Source organism: Tachypleus tridentatus, unplaced genomic scaffold (assembly GCF_004210375.1).
Source record: "Tachypleus tridentatus isolate NWPU-2018 unplaced genomic scaffold, ASM421037v1 Hic_cluster_2, whole genome shotgun sequence".
NCBI classification, from domain to species: domain Eukaryota; kingdom Metazoa; phylum Arthropoda; class Merostomata; order Xiphosura; family Limulidae; genus Tachypleus; species Tachypleus tridentatus.
This window is the reverse complement of record NW_027467782.1, coordinates 39,014,898-39,024,752: the sequence shown is the minus strand read 5'-3', so window position 1 is coordinate 39,024,752 and position 9,855 is coordinate 39,014,898. Positions and strand designations below refer to the sequence as shown.

Genomic DNA, 9,855 nt, shown 5'->3' with positions numbered 1-9,855 from the left:
TGTGGCGCCACTTTCTCGAATGTAATGCTGTCCACATTAACTCCATTATAGAAATAAAGTACTCTGATTCTTATATTAGATTTCGCGATCGTGCCAAATGGTCAAGATGCGGTTAGATTTTTGATAAATGTTTCTAAAGTTCGTCAAAAAAACAACAAACAAACAAACCAAAAAACGAATTATAGAAATAGCCGACTTTTCCCAGTGTTGTCAAATAAACATACACCTAAATTTCTTTAAGCTTTTGTAATTAAACAGAAGATAAACATCTTCTGCGAAATAAAATGCGCATGTCCGAGGTTGTGTCGTGCGTGTACAACCACTGTTATTGATATTGAAACTCTCTTTTGAGCTATCGTGGTTTCTCGGCAGACAATCAATTCACTTTTTCGGTCATTTTCTTCTTGACGAATAACTTTCTCCTGTACGTAACTAAACATCCTTTCTTGTCCTTTAGGAGCAAGAACTGTGAATAACGTCATCCGTGACCGAAGCAATTTTCAATATAATTTCACATTCTAAATATTGCTCTTTTAAACAGTAGCGTGAGACGTGTGAAACACACATATTGCACATAAACCATTAAAGATATTTATCGGATTTCCGGTGTCAAAACGTACTCTACCGTCTTGTATAAGAATAAAGAAAACTGTGCCAGTGTATGAGATTGATGATCTAAGTTTTATCGTATAAATAACACAAATGACATCAGAACACAAAGTTTTGATATACATGCAATTTATTTACAATATTTTAATGCAATATAAATGTAAACAAAACACACCGTATCTAAAGAAGAATTCTCTTCCAACATTTGTCTTTACTTAAGTACATTTTTACTCTTATGTGGCTCGCTCGTTCTCTCTGGGCAGGACGTGATTTAGCACTTAGCGTGTTGGATTGTGGATTCGTGGTTCGCATCCCATTGCAGAAACAAATCGCGCAAACACTTTGTGGTTTTCAGTATACCGTAAGAGTGATGGTTAAATGATGTAATCATAATAGTCTGAAAACAGATGGTCAAATGATGTAATTATAATAGTCTAAGAGCTGGCGCCCTTGTGATTTGATTATAATAGTCTAAAAGCTGACGGTCAAGTGATGTAATTATAATAGTCCGAGAGTTGACGGTGGGTGTTATTGAGCAGCTTCCTTCCCTCTAGTGTATCAGTTGAAATCTAGGGGCGGTTGCTGTTACATAAATATTCGAAACAAATAAACTAGTGTTTATTTACTTTAAAATTTTCATTCACCCTAACGAGTGATTCAAATTATTATTAAAGGATTATGACAAGTACATACTTAAACACAAATCTGTTAAAAACTGAAGTTGTATCCAATACATCTAGGTGAATATTCACTATTTTTCAATGATGCACACATTTATAACAGTAAGTACTAATTCATAAACTGAAGTTTTCATTAACTTTAAAGAATTTTCCTTTGAGTTAATCAAATAACTTTAGTGTACTCTTTGTTACAATCATTTCAAGAATTTTTTTCTGTTGATAATTTGACAGCACACTTAAAAAAAACAACTGACAACCAACGTATATTGACACTGATAAAAACAATATAGATGACAAATTTTGAACTAAAGAAAGGAAGGTTAAGATAAATTTCCTCTGAACAAAATTTAGTTCAAGATCTTTATTAAAAACATAGCTTCTTTTTCACTAAATCTACTTAACAATGATTTAAAAAGTGATGACCAGTGTAAAAATTAAAAACTTTAATTCCTGATTTATCATTATTTTAAAACACTGGAACTTAATATTGTGGAGACACTAAAACAGTTCAAAGAGTAAACATTATCTTAACAATGGTGTTTCTGAAACAAACTCTGAACACAAGTTTGAGATTCATACACAAAGTTGATAACAATTTGGAACAGATTGTAGCATTTGTTGTTGATCTGTTAACACTGTTCAAGTCTTGTTCTTTAGAATTCTGATGGCACGTCACCTTGAACAAGGTGCAGGAGCAGGCATATTACTTCATTCTACAACTCTGGAATGGTCTTCCACTTCTATAGTATCATCTTCACAATGTTTGGTTCTACCTGTGTATTCAGAGATTCTCCTAAATCAGAAAAAAAAACAAAAAAAACGTGCTCAGTAATAATAGTAGAAAACTGAATATGAAATTACATTTAATAAATTGTGAAACAGACTTCAGGGAAAGGAACAAAACTATGTAACAGCACCAATGTCATTAAAAGAACACACTGTAAATATAATAATCAATTTACATTTTCTTTAGTTTTACTTACACAGTATTTCATTAAGTGTGTGTGTGTGTAACATAAGTGTTTATTTTGATTTCCTGCAGTATTCTTGTTCTAAATTCAGATTGGCTCCCGAGACCTAAAAGGTTGCCGACACCTGTTCTAAAAGATACGTGAAAGATTTTAAGTACTTATAAACATTCAACAAAAGAAAACGTCAATGTTATAATACAAGACAGTTTAAAACTGTTGTCACCAAGATGGTGTAAACATTAAGTATATAAACAAAAATAAATAATTTGTTTAAGATTTAACAAGGTTTGACCTTTGAGGTTGCAATATATCAAATGTTAAGTGAAAGAAGAAATTTTCTAAATAACATAGACTTTTGCAAAGTTTAAAACGTACTTGTTCTTGTGGCACATATATGTATGGAAACTGTATTCCCTGTTGGACTTCATTGACCATAGATATTTGATTAGATGTTATTATCAACCTGTTCACTTACCTCTTAAACAGAAAAAAACTCTGCCTTGTTCAAATTTTTAAATATTACCAATCTGTGAAATGATGTTCTAAAATCATGGTGTTTCCCTCCTTCCAAGATATTTTGCTCTTTTCAGTTCTTCTTCAATAATCACATCATTGACGATGTGATTTTCATGTCTAATCTGTAGTTTCACAGACTTTGGAATGTCTGGTATTAACCAACAAATTAGAGTTGTCATGATGAATACAAGACACTAAAAAAGGAAAAACATAAGTTTCACTGGAGCAGTTTTAAAACATAATCCTTTTACATAACACTGTTTAACCAATACAGATTATAAAACTTTATGAACAATGATTAAATCATGAAGTCTTCTTAAATTACTAATGAGCATGTACAGTCATTCAGAACAGTATCAGTGCTACATAATAAGAAAAACATTCTACTGGATGAACAGAAGCCACAAAAAAATCTAACACTTATAGAATTGGGTAATAAAAAGGATAGTTTATTAACAAAAATGATTAATCAATCCATTTTGTGAAGGATAACTTAGTAAATGTTACTGAAACTTTTAAAAACATTCTAGGATTGTCCTGGCTGTATTAAAATGTATTACCTTTTATACTCTATTTATGTTGCTTCATTAAAAACAACTGAACATAGTTATAATGTTTATACATTTTCAGTCTCAGTAAATGTTAAAAGTTTCCAACTCCCTTGAAGTTAATTTAATACAGCAATTCTCAACTGGTTCTGTGGGTTTATGTACACCTAAACATATATTTAGCTTCCTCAAAAAATTTAAATTACAAATAAAAGGTGTTTTAATAAAAGCTATTCACACTTTATATTTGTTTTGAAAACTTTGGTTAAATAAAGTCTCAGGTTAGTTCTACAATTAACATTTAAAAATATTCTATCTTTTGAAGAAAGAAGGTTGTATTTTATGTCCTTAAGTGAAAGCTACTGTTAATTGATTTATTTTAGTATAAACTAAAAATAAACTGCAAATGTAATTAAGTTTAATCAAAAATAAGATCTATAATTTGAAAAATTGTTTCCAACCACAAAAATAGAAACGAAAACCAAGCGAGCTGTAGCCAGCTGCCAATATAACGTCTTATATTCATATTTGTTGCTTGCTGTTGGGGGCTCTCTATAGTCTTGGTACCTGAAACCATGAAATAAAATGACCTTAAAATAGAAGCCAGCATTTTAAACAACTTATTTTATAGTGGATGTTTTGCATTTCATAAAATTTTAACTATACCTTAAAATTGTTATCTGTACTCAGACAAGTTTTTTAAAATAAAGTTAACTTTCTAACTTAAACAGCTAAGTACATTTTGTGCTCTTATATGAACAGCAATATCCAAGTTTGTTAGCAATATCAAATTGTTAGAAATTAATTCTATAGTTTTCTTCCAAAAAAGTTCCTTTGAAATCCTATTGAGTGAGGAGATGTTGTTGGAATTTTGTGGCTCTGATGTCTGGGAAATATTAATAGATTTGTACCAACAGAAAAGAAATAACATCATCGAAGGGTTTACTCTTCAAATTCTATTGTGTTTTATTTAAACAATATTTGTGTATCAATCCTGAAATACAGTCATTGAGAGAGTCGATGTAGTTGATTCAAATTTTGCTGAAGATAAAATCAGTAAAGTTCTCTCTCTTGAAGATGTATAACTTTTTTACTGCACATAAAACAGAATCTAGAAACAATCCTTTCATCTTCCTCGGAGAAAAATGTATTAAAGTTTTGTACAAATGTTACTTCTTTCAGAATAAAAAATAAAACTGATGGTGAATGTTATGAAATCTCTTGTGATTATTTTTAATGTTTATAAAAGGATAATAAAATTTCTGTTTAGTACTATGAATAATTATGTTACATTAAAAAATATTGCATAATGCACTTGAATAGAATTGTAAAACAACTGTTATTTCTAACTAACCTACAATTAGGTTTATAAAAAAACAAAAAACAAATTAATTACTACTCAAAGCAACACTTTTTGTCGAAACCCATCAGGCTAGCTTCGTGAAGTATTGGCTTTGACTGCCGAAACAAAAAGAAACTTGCCTGATTTATGGATGGATAGAATACACTCTTTTATTAGTTATATAAATACAACCAATTGTCCAACAGCAATATAAATGAGAATTACACAAATTTCTTGAAAAACAGAAGATAATACAAGGATTTGTCATTTGGGTTGAAATTTTATATTCTGAGTTGTTAGTATCTGCTATATATATGTTTCTAATTGGTTGAACAATCTTAAACCCTCACAAGAGGAGAGAAAAAAAAATATTTGTAAATGAAAAGTCAGAGCATCACCAGATTGTGTAGAGAAGTATATTCATTTTTTAACTTAAGAATTAAATCTTATGTAATACTAATATTTAAGTTATAAAGTATCTTGTTGTACCAAGTTTAATAATATGTATTATTTTAAGTAGTTTAATCAACCCTTTATTGTCTCCACCCATATATCTACACATGCTAGATATCACCTACAGCATTATATATGCACATGCCAAACATCATTTCAATCCATATGTCTATGCATACGAGACATAACCTTCATCGAAAGATCTACGCATACCAGATATCTTTTCCAATATGTCTGATCATGCTAGACATCATTTCCACCCATACATTTAACATGATAGACATCATCTGTACCCATCTATCTTTGCATGCTAGGCATCATTTCCACCAACTTATACATGCCAAATGTACCATGTTGCATTCAACTGCCTTGAATCTGGTTCATTGTGGTAAAAATGTTGTTGCAATGATGAAAAATACTTTCATGGATGATAACTTTGAAACTAACTCAATAAAATGGTTGTACCTTGCACAATTTGATATCCCATGTCAATAGGGTTAAAGTTTGAATCTACGTAAAACGGTTGTAACTTGTTCACTTTGATGTCTCACGTCAGTAGGGTTAAAGAGACACCACACTGGTTCTTAATCACACATACATTGTTTTCTATGCTCTGTTAATTTGAAACAATAAAACAAAATTAACACTTACTTGCAGTATTCCACACTGGTGTCAGGTTCAGAAAGAATATTCAAATCACCAGGAAAGTCACTGATGTTGAAATCTGACAGAGTAAAGTTCAGAAATCCATTCAGTGACCCATCTGGTGAAATGAAAACTTTATAAAATGTCTCCTCTATAAAACTTGATGTAAAGGCAATAATTAGTGCCTGAAAAGTAAGAATATAGAATTAACAGTTCAGAAAATAACACACTTTCTTTCACCTTAAATAATATACTGTAATATTATTTAGTTTGATTGTGTAAGAGCAAACATTATTAAGTTTCACACCATTAAGTATATTGGACAATGTAGAAGAAAATATTCACAAATGTAAACGTCATAGTACACAGTTAACTGGGTTTGACATTGTGGATTATAATAAAATTCACTGTGTTAAATGTCTATTGCATCACTAACCATGCTTGATAGAACAGAAAATAATAGCACTTTCATCTTAAATTTCTTATGACATTGTTACTTTTTATATTAAATGAACATCAATTTACTATATAGAATTATTATACTATAGAATTCCAAAATAAAGTAAAACACTGTACTTCAAGTGATCAGAAAGGTAAAAAACAATTTATTGTTTCTATTGACATCAATATGTAATACATTATAAACTCCTGTCTCTTCATAATAGTAACAATTAAGTTTTTATATCACATCAAAATTGTGATAGATCAACACCATGACAATTCTTCAATGCACAAAATTTCGTCTTTAATTAATAACAACCAATGGTCAGTAGGTGTAAACTTGTAAACTGACTCACAAAAAGAAATCACATCAATGTATTTTATAAACCCACTAAAGGTGCTTTAGAAAATCACTGCAGAAAGAACACAAGTACACAGAAATTCTAAAAGAGATCATATTAAGTTACAGTTTTGGAACTGACCTATACTTATAACATTAATTACATTAATTTAATAATCACCTTAAACATCAAACGTTTCTCAAAATAATTTCATAATTTAGATAAAATTTGAAAGGAAATGCAAAGAGTTTATTTCACTTATAATGATTCTTAAGGTGTCTCACTCTAATATCATACATGCGTATGAAGTATTCCTTTATCACTGTAATCAATGTATGTGATATTACTAACAGTTAGTATTAAGTACAAGTACAAACATTGCTCATAATTCTCTGTACTTACATTTGTGATGACAGAAATCTTTCCAACAGAATTAAGAATTCTGTACCATATTCCTATCAAAATAGAATCAACCTATTAGGATAACTGGAATATATTTCAATAACTTTACTGTCTAATCTTTTTATTATTTTTTTGCTTACAAAACAATTCTCTTTCATTAACATTACATTCATGTATAGAATGGATTATATATATCTCAGCTAAGTTATGAATTAATACTTATCACTAAAGACTAATCAGGAGTTATTAATTAACTCTAATAATTCTTCTCTGTATATTTAGTGTAAAAAAAATCGAGGTTTCAAATAAAACAAACTTCAAAGTATGAATATTAGATTACTTCACTATCTGGGTAACTAGAAATGTCATAACGAAAATACCTGAAAGGCTAAAATCCAAATATTTCTTACAACTGATTGGTTCACACATGACTGTCAAATGATTGTTATTATTTACTAATGACAGTCCTCACTCAGTTAATGGAAGAGTGTTTGTATGTCACAAAGAAGTTGGGTATCACAACATTATTGTCTACATTTTAAGAGCTTCAGACTGTGATTTCTAACAGATTTACCATGATACATTTGTTTTAGTACCTACATTTATTTCAATATAGTTTTCCTTTTTTGCATGTGATGTATATTGTTGGCTGTGTATTGCACAAGTCCCATCTGTTCTTGAAATTTGCAGAAGAATCTCAAGAGTAAGATTTAATATTTATTTATTTTATGAAAACACTAGCATCTTCCAACTTTGGTGAATATTCTAGAAACTCACAATATACTATATAAACCAACATCCCAAGAGCAGGAATAATATTATTAGTCAGTTAAAGTCAGTGTGATATAGGCCTCAGAAGCTATTATTGTGATTAACACTAATTAATCATAAAACTACAAAATTGGGAACCAGGTATGCAGTAGATTTTGAACATTACAAACCATTCAATTTCAACACATTAATTTGGGATATTATTTTTTCTACAAGGACATTAAATAGCATCCCTGAAAAAGTCAGTTTGTAATCAGTGCAAAGCCATACAAGATAGCCAGCTTAAGTGATGTGTGACAGTCTCAACTCGGATTGAATTTGCTTGTTATGGGCCTGAACTGTCGATAAAATATCGGGTTTTAGATTATATATAAAACTCAGTATTGTTTCTAAAACTCTTGTACCTAAACCCTAATTTGTAATAACTATAATTATAATTTGTGACGTTTTTCTTTTTGCATATTTTAATATATTTGAGTCATAATAGAGAACAGTACATGCCAATCTTTTGAGAAATATCATATTTTAATACATACTAACATTTAAATAACAACTAAATTCAAAGTAGTGATTATTTAGAGCAATAATACATAATGTATAAACATAATAAATCAGAGACTTGTCTGAAATAAAAAATATGTAACATTGTCAATTTACTTTCTTCTTAACAGACTAAAACTAAACAGCTTGCTGTATTCACCACACTGTGCACTCACCAATGTTCTTAACTCTTTCTGCAACAGGTCGTCGTAAGAAAGTGATAAACTTCCTAGCATCGAGCCTGATTTCTGTGATGTTGTTTATTAAAGCAAATAATGGTGCCAGAGGAAATGCAACCACAAAAATTGTGACAAATCCAAACTGCAACACTGGAAAAGGGAACAAATTACAGAAACGTTTATTAATTGAACTGTACATTTAATGTTTGAGGAAGTTTTTATGATTTAGACAGTTAAATGTATTAATGTAATTCGTGGACTACAATAACAATAATACATGTGGTGACTCCTTGGAAGTATCACACTTTATTACACAGAAATTCTAACCTTATGGTGTTGATTCAGGTCTAAAGGTGGTTGAATACGAGATTTAATTTCTAGTTTAACATGAAAGTCAAGACAGAAACATTAACATCAAAATCAAGTAGCATATTAATAATATTTCATTTAAAAAACAAACAAACTAAAACACAGACAAGGACCTTTAAAATGGCTGTTCCAAAAAATACTAATCATTGAGGTGGTGTAGCTGTTTTACAGGTATTCAATAAATGTTTCCTCTATACATTAAACTGTTCTGAAAAACAAGCTGAAACCCATAACATTAAAAAAAAATTTCTTTGTTTCTTGTTAAATGCAAAGTTGTACGATGTGGAATTTGACCCATAACCACAGCGGGAATCAAATGTTTAATCTTAGCATTATAACCCTTCAGGCTAAGCAATAAACACAATTCATATCCATTTCTACATCATCAAAACATTCTAAATGCTGCTCCAACTACGTTTTCACATACATTATTATCATATCACACATTTCATCTTTACTGTTAATTATACATTATATATCTAAAAGTATTTTAAACTACGTTGGAGATACTTAAAATAATTATATTTCATTCATTTCCATAGTAGTCAGTTACTCAGTTAACTACAATTAGAATAACTTGATTTTAAGGCTCTTGAATGATGTACAAACTACAAGGTCATTGTTAAAGATCTAACATTTTTCACAGACATGGAAAAAGTACCATTTTAATCTGTTCAACTTTTTATGTAGAACATATGTATCTATTAATGTAATTATTTTCACATCATTATTTTAAACTTAAGCCTTACCCATTTCAAGATATTCACTAAAAAAGACCCAGTTCTTCCTGGTTTATTAAGTTGTAGTCACTCTCCCACTGAGTGGGTGCATGGTTTTCATGAGCACACTGACCCTTTTTATGCACTGACCACTTCTTGTAAGCCCGTAACAGCCATCTAGATAAATACAAAAATATTTTTACCTAGTTTTAAAATAATATCAGTTTTTGTTGTTGACATGAATGTATAAATAGTTTAATTTTTACATACAATCTGACATACTACATGTTTGACTGAACATTAATAAACTATGAATCTTGAACATATCA

The 9,855-nt window shown here is 29.8% G+C and overlaps 1 pseudogene across 1 annotated transcript in view; it reads right to left on the bottom strand.

The window, feature by feature from the left end:
- Positions 1 to 721: 721 nt before the first annotated feature.
- LOC143242282 (anoctamin-2-like) overlaps positions 722 to 9,855 on the bottom strand; it is a 29,496-nt pseudogene continuing 20,362 nt past the window's right edge. Inside the window, exons 14-20 of the transcript XR_013022576.1 lie at positions 9,557 to 9,703; positions 8,436 to 8,588; positions 6,949 to 7,001; positions 5,771 to 5,949; positions 3,786 to 3,891; positions 2,273 to 2,970; positions 722 to 2,082 (exon numbers count right to left, since the gene is read on the bottom strand). The product of XR_013022576.1 is annotated as an anoctamin-2-like (transcript). The remainder of the gene's footprint in view (positions 2,083 to 2,272; positions 2,971 to 3,785; positions 3,892 to 5,770; positions 5,950 to 6,948; positions 7,002 to 8,435; positions 8,589 to 9,556; positions 9,704 to 9,855) is intronic.